This window comes from Euprymna scolopes, chromosome 19, assembly GCF_053919585.1.
Source record: "Euprymna scolopes isolate OS-2025 chromosome 19, ASM5391958v1, whole genome shotgun sequence".
Taxonomy (NCBI): Eukaryota; Metazoa; Mollusca; class Cephalopoda; order Sepiida; family Sepiolidae; genus Euprymna; species Euprymna scolopes.
Genome location: NC_136500.1, coordinates 60671061 through 60683927, shown reverse-complemented (window position 1 = coordinate 60683927; position 12867 = coordinate 60671061). Strand labels below are relative to the sequence as shown.

At 33.9% G+C, this 12867-nt stretch overlaps 1 protein-coding gene across 4 annotated transcripts in view; it reads right to left on the bottom strand.

The window, feature by feature from the left end:
- The window catches only part of LOC145303654 (bridge-like lipid transfer protein family member 3B), a 305183-nt gene that overhangs the window by 272725 nt on the left and 19591 nt on the right, over positions 1-12867 (bottom strand). The window lies entirely within an intron of this gene.

Here is a 12867-nt window from a genome sequence, read left to right as displayed (position 1 = left end):
CAATGGAGGAGGAATCCTTCATGGCTTCCTATCCAGAGTGCCCCTTTTTGGGAGCTGGATTTTCCCCAGCTTAAAAACCGACCTTGTGTCCAACTGCCCTCATGGGGAGGCAAGTAAATAGGAACATCAGTGAATAAGTAGAATTGAACTCGAATTGCCAATTTCATAGTCTATGTCATAAAGCAGCTGACTATTTGCAATGCCCATCCTCCTTGAAAGGAATTCCATCTTTTTAAAAGGATGGTACAGCTTTTCCTGCATTGAACAACAGATTTGAGACCACCAATGGGAAGACATGCCACAGCTGGTGAGTTCAAACAACTACTCTTGTGCAAATGAGAAATTATATGGGACATTTCATAAACTACGGATCCTTTTAATCAAACTTTCTGAAATTGTTCATTTTCTAGTTTTGCTCAAACACTTAACATAATCAATAATTGATTTTTTTTTTTCTAAATATCCAAAACGAATTGATTTTACTTTTAAATAAATAAAACACCAATTGAAAGCCAGAATGTGTTACATGAAAATTCATCACTTCAAATCATGTCCGACAGGGGATTGTGTGGAGTTGAGCAGCAAGATGTTTGTTTACATTACATTTAACCTTCTGCAGATTAATACAGTGAAGGAAGCAAGAAACAGGAAAGGAATTTTAAAATCTAACAGTTTGAGAGGGGGAAAAAAAACTATGATAGCAGAAGATTTTCCGGCATGTAAGGACCTAAATTGCGAAGGATTGGGATTTATTATGCCTTAATTCTGAGCTACGGCAGAGGTTTGCAAATTTATAAGTAAAACAATTCCACTAACACATAATATAGTTAAAAGATTCTAAAATTTGATTTACAGCATATTTGGTTTATTTAATTACGAACTAGTACAGCCATTTTGGTAAAAATTAATTTGTGTAGCACGAATTGTAGTATGAATAAGATAAGTGAGGGCTATACCATAACTCAAACAAACCAGTAAAAATAAAAACTAAAAGGGAAAGGTGAAAACAGGATTAACAAGCCGCATGTGCATGGTCCCTCCTCTGGTGCTGCATGTGAGTTGACGCCACAAAAAATAGTGAAGAAATAATGAATGTGAGAAGTGTAAAGGGCCAACATTGCCTTCACATTTTCGCTACGTTTCAGAAAAATTTAATGAATGGGGCAAAAGTTATGGGGTAAAAGGTGTCATTTTTTGCAATTTGGGGGCATTTGTGACTCCTTTTGAGCTCCTGGGAATGCCGAATCCCAGCGAAAATGAACAAATGGTACATTTTCACACCTTAAGACATGTATATTTGAATTCAGCACCATGGAAAACCACTATAAAGACATACATATCAAGCTTTTGAGTAATATGAAAAAAAGCTTCAAAAAGGCATGGTTTTTTAGCCCTAAAAGTTCCAGAGGGATGCGAACCAGAATTTTACCAGGGTCACCCATACTGAATTTATATTAAGAACAATGGTCTCCACATTTTAGCCAATTGATATGTAATTTTGAAGTATACCTTATTTGGGTTCGCTATTAGTTCATAAATATAGAATTGAAGCAAAAGTAATAAAGTGGATGACCCAAAAGCTTTTCATTAGCTTCTACACCAAAGTTTGCAGAAGGGTTCCACTCCTTTTACAGAATTGCTCCACTTACCCTTGGATCCTCATCTTATAATAATGAATGTTTAGCAAGAGAATATCAAGTGCCAGTTTTTTTAAGTTTTTGGTACAATTCAACAAAGGATTGAACCCTGGTCTCCCAACCCATTAGAATTTCAAGATATGTAAATCCTATATTCCAATCTCTTATTATCTTCAAGAATTATTAATGGCTCTGATTTTAACTAGTTCGCTCAGTCTTTATTCATTTGTATATCAACTGATGCAGTTTCATGTTATAGACAGGAAAGATTTCATGTTAACCCATGATAACTACTAACACACCGGGTCAGAGTAGACCTGTGAGTAATGATTGGTAATAAAGCATCAACTCCAAAGTTCAAATTAAAAATTGGAAAAAAGAACTTTTTTTAATATAAAAATTTTGTTACTCCCAATGAATATACAATTTTATTATATTTTACTCTCCAAGAAGTTTGGTCAGGTGTTCAGGTTCAGTGGAAAAGTCAGTTAACTAGGATTAGTACACTGGTAAAAAAAAAAAAAAAAAAAAAATACCCAAAGAGAAGGTAAAGCCTGGGAGAGTAGATATCCTAAGATCTAACAGATCTAAACAATCTTATGTCTAATTCTGTATTCCCATTACAGAGTACTTAATATGTAGACACAAAGCTGAAGATCTATGCACAAACCCCTCAACCAGAAAACAAGGCACACAAGCTATCGACCCAGATACATGGTAATGATTTTCATAGTATACATACACAAAGGAATTTAGAGGAAAAAATGTTTATGGGCTGCATATATTACATAACCGATAGTAGAATAGTTATTTTTAATATTGTACTTGCTAGCTCTGTTAGCTAACTATCATTTTGCAAAGTTCACTATTTAAAATACTTGAAAACTACAATTTTAAACATTTCATTCATAAGTTTCTTGCAAACATTAGATTACAACTTTAACATTTATGCTTATAAATAGTTAACATTAACATCTTGATAATTTTGATACAAATTTATATTTAAAATAAAACTGTATGAAATTGAAAAAAAAAAATCAATGTGCCCGAGCGATTGGGGTGGAGATCTTTTTTTAAATTACAATTTAGTTGTTGTAATCAAGTAACCCCCCCCCCTAAAGACTGGAAAGGAACATTTAAACATTAATGAAAAACGTTTTGTTTATGAAATTAAAACAATTACTGAAATTTAAAAACAATTTAAACAATTACATCGTCTTATACGAGAGAGAGAGAGAGAGAGAGAGAGAGAGTGCCAGACACATTTACTTTCTCATTTATGCTTGTTGATATTTAAGAAAAATTTTTGTTAAGTTATTCATTTTTTTTTTTATTAAATAACTTTTGTTAATATCAACAGAGGTAATGCATATTTAGACAAAATAGAATAAAATTATGAATAATCCTAAACATTAATTTATTATGAACTGTTAAAAAATAGTTATACGAATTAGCTATTCCAATAGATATCTTTCAATCTTTCATATATATATATATATATATATATATATATATATATATATATATATATAGACTATTTCAAAATACTATGCTGTATTATAGATTTGAGTAAGAGTAACACGTTTTGATTGTAACAGAAGCGATAAATAACAAAAATATTTTCGCATTCATTCATTTAGATTATCATTATTATTTAATTTTCATCCTTTTCTATGAAAACAGAACTCTTATTGCTTGGAATATTCAACTAAATTATTCAAATTAATTATTTTCAACTTCAAAAAGGAAATATTTTGGAAACAGTCATTATGTAAAAAAAAAAAAAGACATTAATTTTATTTATTGCGGGCAATTATCCTCATCTTTTTAGTCGTTTCACAACGTTTCGCCAACTATTCCTCTGGCCTTCGTCAGGTGGTAACCGCGACGGATAGGAACTGAATCTCCTGACTGCATTCACTGCAATTACTGCCTTCCGTAGTTGTCTCACCACGGTTTGGCAAAGTAAGCCTTTGGCTAGCTTTGGGTAGGATTGAAACCGCTATCTTCAGACAATTCTCACCTGGAACCATAGAGATTCAACGTCTTTATCAACTACGCCACATGCCCCAAACATTGTGAAACAACTAATAAAAGATGAGGACAATTGTCTGCAATAAATAAAATTAATAAATAATAAATTCCAATTAAGTAATAGAAAAGGACATGGTTAGAAGTCCATGTACAAGTGAGATGAATATGTTCTCAAATGGGAAATAGAAGAAAGTATATTGTCAGCGGTCTTTTCAACTCGCCCTAAACTACTTCTTGATAAACTTAGATGGCTGACCATTTGGGAATACCAGGTGCTGTATGTAAGACGCGGTCCTTGTAGCATTGCAAGACAAGGGTCAGTATGCATCAGCAAATGCAACAGTTTTGGGTCTGCTCCAACCAGACACTACTCAGTGAGGACAGATTTCTCCTTTCATACAACTTGTATTTTATTTTAATAAACCCTTTTTAGTTCAACCTTAAAATCAAACTGAATAGACAATCATCAATTCTCATGATCCAACCCAGCAATGGAGCATCAAGTGAAACAAATGTAATAATTCTACAAATAAACATGACAGATCTTTCGATAAACATGTGTGCACAATAAGTGGATGACCCACTGACACAGATTATGCATAAAGAGCTTTAACAGTACCAAGGCAACTATGAACATATTCTTGATTGCAAAGGTTGTAAGATATACTAATGCTTAACTTAATGTTCTCTTTAAAAATATTTAATGATGTTAATAGCGAACTTCTTGTTTGTGGTAGGTGGTGTTGCGAATTGAAATGGCATTTGTACAACTGATTTCGTTTGCTTGTTTTGTTTTAACATGTCTCGGAAACCTAATGTCAAATCCAGTCATTTTGGTAAAAGTTTTTATGCTTCAAATTCATGTTTTGTTGTTTTGCAAATTATCGAGAAGCTTGTTTTGTAAATAGCATGTAGACAAATTCTATTTAATCTATAAATGGGACCCTAACAAGTGCTAACACTTCAGAGTGACCCTGGAAATATTTTTTCTCTTATAAACGAAAGTTGTAATTTTGTGAAGAGTAACTAAAATTCAGAAAGTACACAAAATACACTTACAAATCTTAAATCATTGGATTTAATGTGATCTGGAGAAGAGAGTGTAAACACATACACACACGATAATATTCATTCTTTTGGACCAAATCAATGCATAGAAAAGAGGCACCTTTTACATTGTTATGGTCTCAATCACCGAAATTAAGTCAAATAGATTTCCTTTTTTTTCTATTATACTAGCAGTTCAGCCCGACTTTGCTCAGGCCCTGTGTACTGTTCATAACTATGTGCATATATATATATATATATATATATATATATATTTAAAAAGTTTAGCTCATGTCCAAGTAATCTACATCTAAAATTTCAAGTGTTTAGACCCAAAATTGGAGGAGGAGTTTGGTAGAGTTTGCAAAGGTCAACTCTTTCAACTTTGACCTCTTGGCAGCCAAATTTTCGCCCAAAAACTGATTAAAACGCTTGCTGCATGTCTGAATACCTTTTATGTAAAATTTCAAATGTTTAGATCCAAAATTGGCTGAATAGTTTAGACCAAAAATTGGCCGAGTAATTTGGTAGAAACCTCAGAAGTCAAATTTCTTTTAACTTTGACCCCAATTTTAACCCCTTAACATTTGTTTTGGGCTCAAATTAAAAAGCTTGATTCATGTCCAAGTAACCTACACCTAAAATTTCAAGTGTTTAGACACGAAATTGGCAGAGGAGTTTGGTAGAGTTTTCAATGGTCAAATCATTAAACTGAGCCCTTGACAGTCAAATTTCTGGCCGAAAACCGATTAAAAAGATTTTCCCAAATCTCAATATTCCTTATGTAAAATCTTGAGTCTGTAGACTGAAAATTGACAGTAGTTTGATAGGGAAATGTACGTATACACACACACACACAATTTCACTATTATAGATAGATTGAACCTGTTGAGAGAGAGAGAGAGAGATAGGAAATTAGGAAACATAAAAGATAATCATAACAGCACATATTAGCTAGAATACTCAGCCCGGGAAATGTTCATAATGAGATACTTGGAACTTTTATTAAGTGCAAGAAACCAAACCTCAAAATTAATCTAAAACATTTTGCAGCCCCATCAATGACAGAATAGGAAATTAACTTTAGACACACAACAATATTAGCAGCGAACCGCAAACAATCAAAATATATTTTCTTCTATAGATTTGCATCGCCGTGGAGACAAGTGAAGCGATAAGCCATCATGTCTAACTTTCTCAGTAACCTTGGTCCGTTAATGATACAACACACCGAAGGCCATAGTGAATTGACTTGGCTTTATAAACACTTCTCAGTCGCCATTATTTTGAACCTGCTCTCTGCCTTTCAAGCCAGCAAGACATCTGATACTTTCCAATACTTTTAATACTTTGTTTGAAAAAAGATTTTATTAGTTAACTATTATTTGTTGTTACATTCACGAAAATATTAACGTTGAACATTTCCTCTTGATAATTTTTTTTTTTTTTTTTTTTTTTTTTTTTTTTAATATATTTAAATTTATGTTTATGAAAATAAATGTGTATATTAACTTTGCTATGGGAACAAATGAGTGAAAACAGATTACGTAACTAAAGTTATGGACTTAGAAAATTCCTACTAAATTTCAGCTTTCTATATCTGATAGTTTCTGTGTCCATTGACTTTAGACACATAAATAGACAATCAATTAAGTAGATGAAAAATGTCAGAAGAAAACGGCATTACTGACAGAGTTACTAATAAAATGAATAGTTGAGGCTTTTTTTTTTTTTTTTTTTTTGCATATTACGGTCTATAAATACAATATACAGTGATGATCATATTTATTGGCACGGTAAAATAAAAGTTAAATTTTGTCTAATAAATTCTAAAAAAGGGATTAAATTAAAGAAAATAACAAAGTATATTATGTATTTTTAACTGGCCTTTCCGATGCAGCAATCGGATTTTAGAAAAAATAAATAACAAAGGAACAACAAACATAATTGCAAAAAACCCTTGTTCAAAATTATTGGCACGATTTATTTAATAATCAATTGTATAGCCTTTGGCCTTGATTACCTTCCTCAGTCGCTTTTCATAGTTTACAACCAAGTTGTTGCACTCTTCAGTAGTAATTTTAGCCCACTCTTCCTGACAATAATCCTCCAATTGAATAAGATTCTTAGGCTTCCTTTGCATTACCCTCAATTTTAATGTTCTCCATAAATTTTCAATTGGATTAAGGTCTGGGCTTTGTGATGGCCACTCCAAAACATTAATATGATTGTCCTCAAGCCATTTCTTAGTCAGTTTAGCCGAATGCTTTGGGTCATTATCTTGCATGAACCACCAACGACGACCAAGTGAGAGCTCTTTAGCAGAGTCTTTCAGGTTTTCATCCAATATTTTAACATAATCTTCCTTTTTATGCTACCTGTGACCTTAACAAGTCGCCCTGGTCCAGAGGCAGCAAAGGATCCCCAAAACATCAAACTGCCTCCACCGTGCTTCACTGTGGGTATGGTGTTCTTAGGCAGGAAAGCTTCGCCAGATTTTCTGTAAATATAAGACACTTTATTATGGCCAAATGACTATTTTCGTTTCGTCAGTCCATAGAACACGTTTCCAGAATGCAACATCTTTATCAATATGACGTTTTGCAAAGGCTAGCCTTGCTTTCAGGTGCATAGGCTTCAATAAGGGAGTCTTTCTCGGACGACATGCTTTTAAACCAGCTCTCTTCAAAACTCTACCAACTGTATGTCGAGATACATTCACTCCAGAGGTGCTCTGTTCATCAACAATCTCCCCAACAGAGATCCTTGGGTTTTGTTTTACTTGTCGAACAATTTTCCGTTCATCTCTTGGGGAAAGAATCCTTTTTCTCCCTCTACCCTCTAAACTCATAACATGGCCTTGCGATTTGAACTTGTTTATTACGGCTCTAACAGTGGATTTGGGAAGGTTTAGCTTCTTTGAAATCTTATCATAGCCCTCCCCATTGGTATGGCATGCTACAACAAGCTTCCTGACGTCTTCGCTGTGTTCCTTAGTTTTAACCATGGCGATTGAAAATTATAATTTAGTCACTTATAATAGTTTAAATAAATCGCTATCTAAAAATTATCTGAAAAAAATTATTCACTGAATTAGCGTTAAACAAGCATAATATGGCTATAAAAAAGTTCAGAAAGCACGTAAACCGGAAATTGATTGATATTATTCTGATACTAAAAGAAAAACAAAGCCGTGCCAATAATTTTGAACAAGGGTTTTTTGCAATTATGTTTGTTGTTCCTTTGTTATTTATTTTTTCTAAATTCCGATTGCTGCATCGGAAAGGCCAGTTAAAAATACATAATATACTTTGTTACTTTATTTAATTTAATCCCTTTTTTAGAATTTATTAGACAAAATTTAACTTTTATTTTACCGTGCCAATAAATATGATCATCACTGTACATAGGAGGTAATGCCTACCAAACTTCAGTTTTCTATGTCCAGCAGTTTGGAAACTTTCCATAGGTTTCAGACACATGCACAGACTGACATAATCAACTATATTAAGTAGAGAATCAATGTATGAAATCAGTACTCCCTCCAGCTTTGAGTAAAATATTAAGATAGACTATACTCTCAAAACTTGATAGAGCAACTAATTTAGGAGAAAGAAAACCGAAATATCACCTTGATTAGTTTAAAAAGCCTGCTGAAAATATGTCCTCTTGGAACTGCATGCAAGATTCTCTTTTCTATAACCTTTGACTTCCATTAGATTGGGAGGAGTGTATGGGTTGGGGTTAAATTGAAACAATGATATGCTTTTGCGTGTTTTTTTTATAACTATCTTCAGATAGTATTTTTATCTCCACTTTTTAAATGTCTGACATTTTTATTCGTTATATTTAGTTTAACATTTCTTTTCATGCCTAAATATTTATTTTTGTACTTTACTATTTTTTTTTTTTTTTTTTTGCAATTTGTAATCATTTATTTTCAAATGTCATTATCATTTATCTTCTATATATATTTCTTTATTCATTATTTTCATGCAGGTTTGTTTCTGCTGAAGGAAAATCAATAAGTTAATTCCGCTGTTGCTCTAATGAGGAGTTCCGGTAAATGTAAAAAATAAATAAAATGTAAAAAAAAAAATATATAAATAAAATAAATAAAAATAAAATTGTAATAATAACCAACCCAGATTTGAAGAGTCCAAAACAAATTTATTATCTGCTATGTGTTGTGTTTTTTTTTTTTAATTATAAAATTTTTTATTTATAAAATTTGTTCTAAATTTGATGTACACCGAGCTCTTAATTCATTAAACAGCATTTTTTTTTTAAAGATATCTCAATATAATTTAATATTGAACAAGAATTTTCATTAGGATTGAACCTGTCCGGTAATGCTCTTTAAAAGTAAACCATTTTTCCAAAAGATTACAATTTTGTTTTTAAATATAATTTGGAGAGTTAAATTTATTTAAATACAGTATAGTTTGCTTAATAAATGAAATTATTTGTTAGCATTGCCCCCCACCCACCTAAAAATAAATAAATAAATAAATAAAATAAAAAAATAAATAAATTTTTTTTCAAAGAAACAGATGCAGAGATCCACGGCTAAAAACAAAACTTTTAGTCTGAAGCTCTCCCATCTTTTTTCTTTTTTATTACATTTTCACCCCAAACAAGGCACATAGTAACCCCCTACATCAAAGTGACAATCAGGGATATAAGCTAGAGGGGTAATATGTAGGGAGTTGGGCAGCAAGATGTCGGTTCATGTTACACTTGAACTTCTGCATGTCAGTACAGTTGGAGAAGCAGGGACCCGGAAGGGAATTTCAAAGTCTAGCGGTTCTGAGGAAGAAACTACTGGAGTAGAAGGCTCTCTTACATCTAGGGATCTCTACTGTGAAGGGGTGGGATTTAGCTGCTTGTCAGGTTTGGTGGGAGTATTTACGTCGAGGGGGTACAAGTGCTTGCAGTTGAGAACACTCACCGTTAAAGTACTTGTAGGACAGGCAGAGGGATGCTACATTTCGTCGATGGGGCAGAGGCTGAAGTTTAGATGACAGTTCAGGACCTATCAGGTTGGCGACTCTTTTGAACCTTGTTTAGGAGCGAGACAGTAGTAGCAGATGCACCAGCCCAAATATGACAACAATACTCCATACATGGGTGAATGGTGGCCTTCTAGAGGTAGAGGATACTTTCGGGTGTTAGTAGCTTTCTAGCATGGTAGAGAGAACCTAGTTTCTTCGTAGTGGTCCTGGCAATACTCTCAATGTAATTGTTCCAACACATGTTTCCTGTGAGGAGTTTAAAAGATGTACTTTCAGATAAAGAGTCTTTGGCCATTGCTATTAGTGGTAGAGAAGGTTTCTTGTAATTATTGAAGAAAATAAGTTTAGTCTTGGCAGCATTGAATGTGACCATCCATTTTTGTCCCCTTTTCACTACAGATCGGAGGTCATCCCCTAGTGTTTCTGCCATTTCTTTAGATACGTGTTCATTTATTTTTGTTGAATTTGTGGAAATATTTCCAAACACATGAAGCTACTTGATGCATCGTAAAGACAACATATGCCTATTGAACTTATATAGAAAAGACTAAGACTATAGATAGGAGGAAAACAGTCAGCAGGACGAGAATTCAAGAAGCTTGCAGTTCTTGGAAAGAAGCTACTAGAATAGCAAGCTGTATTACAATGAGGCATCAAAACAGTTAATTGATGAAGACTACTAGACCAACATGTCAAACAAACTGGAACAAAGGAAACAAGGAATATACCATAATTTCTAAGAACACATGCCATAATAGTATTTATAGAAAAGATTAAGACTAGCAACATCACATCTGGGAGAGAGAAGTTGCAGAGAAGAAATGTTGATGTCAAGCAATTTACAGATATGTTTCTGCACTTTATCAAGAACTCTCAAATGGGACACACAGATTAACCATCCCAAATATAACAACAGCACTCCATACATGATCTGATAGTAGATTTGTAGAAATAGAGGATAGCCTAAGGTGTCAGAAAGTGTTTAGAGTAATAGAAAGAACTGACTTTAAGAGTCAGAAGGAGCAATTGATCTAATATGATCTCCAAGAAAGATTTGAAGATAAAAAGGAAAAAAAAAAAAAGGGCCATGAAGAGTTGGCGTCTCAAGAACGCAGCCATTCATGAGAATCTCAGCAAAAAAATGGACACGCCTATGATTTAAAGACAAGCTAAGTTTTAATAGAATTAAATTAACAAAGCCACTTCTTACCGCAATCAGAACTGAATCTAGGCCAAATTCAAAAGAGAACAAAAAGGCAGCCATCTTTGATGCTTTTTCTTCAAGATGTATTCATCTTTTGTTCTCTTTTCTGAAAAGATTTTCCACCATCCCGGATATTATTAATATTAACAGCAAGTCCAGGGTTCGTACAGATTTTCAATGTCCATTTTCAAAGCTTTTCAAGGCCTTCTCTAGACAAAATTCAAGTTTTCAAAACAAAATTTGGGGTGTTTTACAGTCCACACAGAATTCGAAAAAGTGGTTTAAAAAAAATTTAAAAAATAAAAATATACAACGAATAAACGTTACCATCTATAATATAAATCTCACCTGTCTGTTTAAATGTATGTATGTTTGTATATCTGCCTAAAACTTTCGACAGAGGCGACGGATTTTCATGAGATCAGTATCGTTTTGAAGCTCGACCCTTCGGACCACAATATCAAAAAATTGGCTAAAATCATTAATTCCTTCACTCTCAACTGGGCACTTTTGTATAAGGGGGGGGTCGCTTTTTCGCCGATGTTTTTGAAAGTCATCCCCTCTTTTTTCGATTGACTAGCCTTAATTTAAACCTTCAGCACTTCCAGTTTGGAGATGGATGCAACGGTAAAGATGTCACTCTTTTCACGTTCTTTTCTTACTTCATGGTACGGATTTGAGCCGTCTTGCCTACTACCACTTTTTTTTTTTTTTTTTTCCCCCCCAAACACACACCTCCAAACACCCGGGCATCCAGGCTAGTCTATAATACAAAAATCAAAATGGGCGCATGCGTATGTCCACAAAAGGCTTTTTTTGTTGGGTTTCTCGTGTTGGTTACATTTATGGAGAAGTTTCCTTATACTTCCTAGATTGTAATATCTCCAATTTGTCCTGCCTGGATAGAGTTCAAAATAGGCTTCGTAGCCTCGTAGGAGATGTCCTTTTCTCTTCCCTGCAACCTCTATCTCACAGAAGAGATGTTGCAAGTTTGTCTCTGCTTTGTTATTTTCATGGCAAGTGCTCGACTGAGCTTCAATCTATGGCCCCCCCCTTGCCAATCTATCACAAGAAACACCTGTCTAGCTGAAAACACTATCAATAATTCCCCCCCACTCTTTATCTGTGCCTAAACCTAAACAGATTCCATGAACAAAGCTTCTTTCTTAAAACTGCACGCCTGTGGAATTGTCTTCCATTTTCCTGCTTTCCAGCTGACAATATGGTTGTCTTCAAGTCCAACGTAAACAAGTTCTTGATGAGCCGTTCCATTTAAGTTAACAAATTTACCAAATTTCCATTACTAACGATTACTATAGTGTCCAACTGACTACTGTACACTCTTAACCCTTATCCTCGAGTGATCTCTGGGCCTTGATAAAAGATTATGCCTATGTAAAAAAAAAAAAATTTGCAGATGGACATCGTCTATTTTTATTTTGATAGAGTTTAAAAAAATTCTCATTTCAAGTGTTTGTTTGTCTTTCTCGTATAAATAAAGTGAAACTAATTGAAACAAAGGCACCCGCCTGGCCTTCTGGGCCAGGACATTTTGAATGCAATTAGGTTCATTCACTGTGGGAGAAACCCTTCATATTAGACAATTGCTATTCATTTGGACACTGCCAGAGTTTCCCCTTTTTGGGAAGGAGCTAGTTTCCCCCCCAACATCGTGGGAAACAGATACGTCAGAAAGCGGTAAGCTTAACTGGCCTACAGCCAGATTTAAGTGCGTGATTTTTAACTTAATTACCAACTCATTCATTTCGCTATGGCGTAATGGTTAGCTAGAAAGACCTCTCTCTGTTTTTTTTTTTTTGTTTTTTTTTGTTCGTCACCCGGCCAAAAGTTAATTACCAACTCTTTTTTTCACCTTTTCCTCCTTCACGCTATTGGTTTTTAACACCTACAAGCACCCGGGTAATGCCGA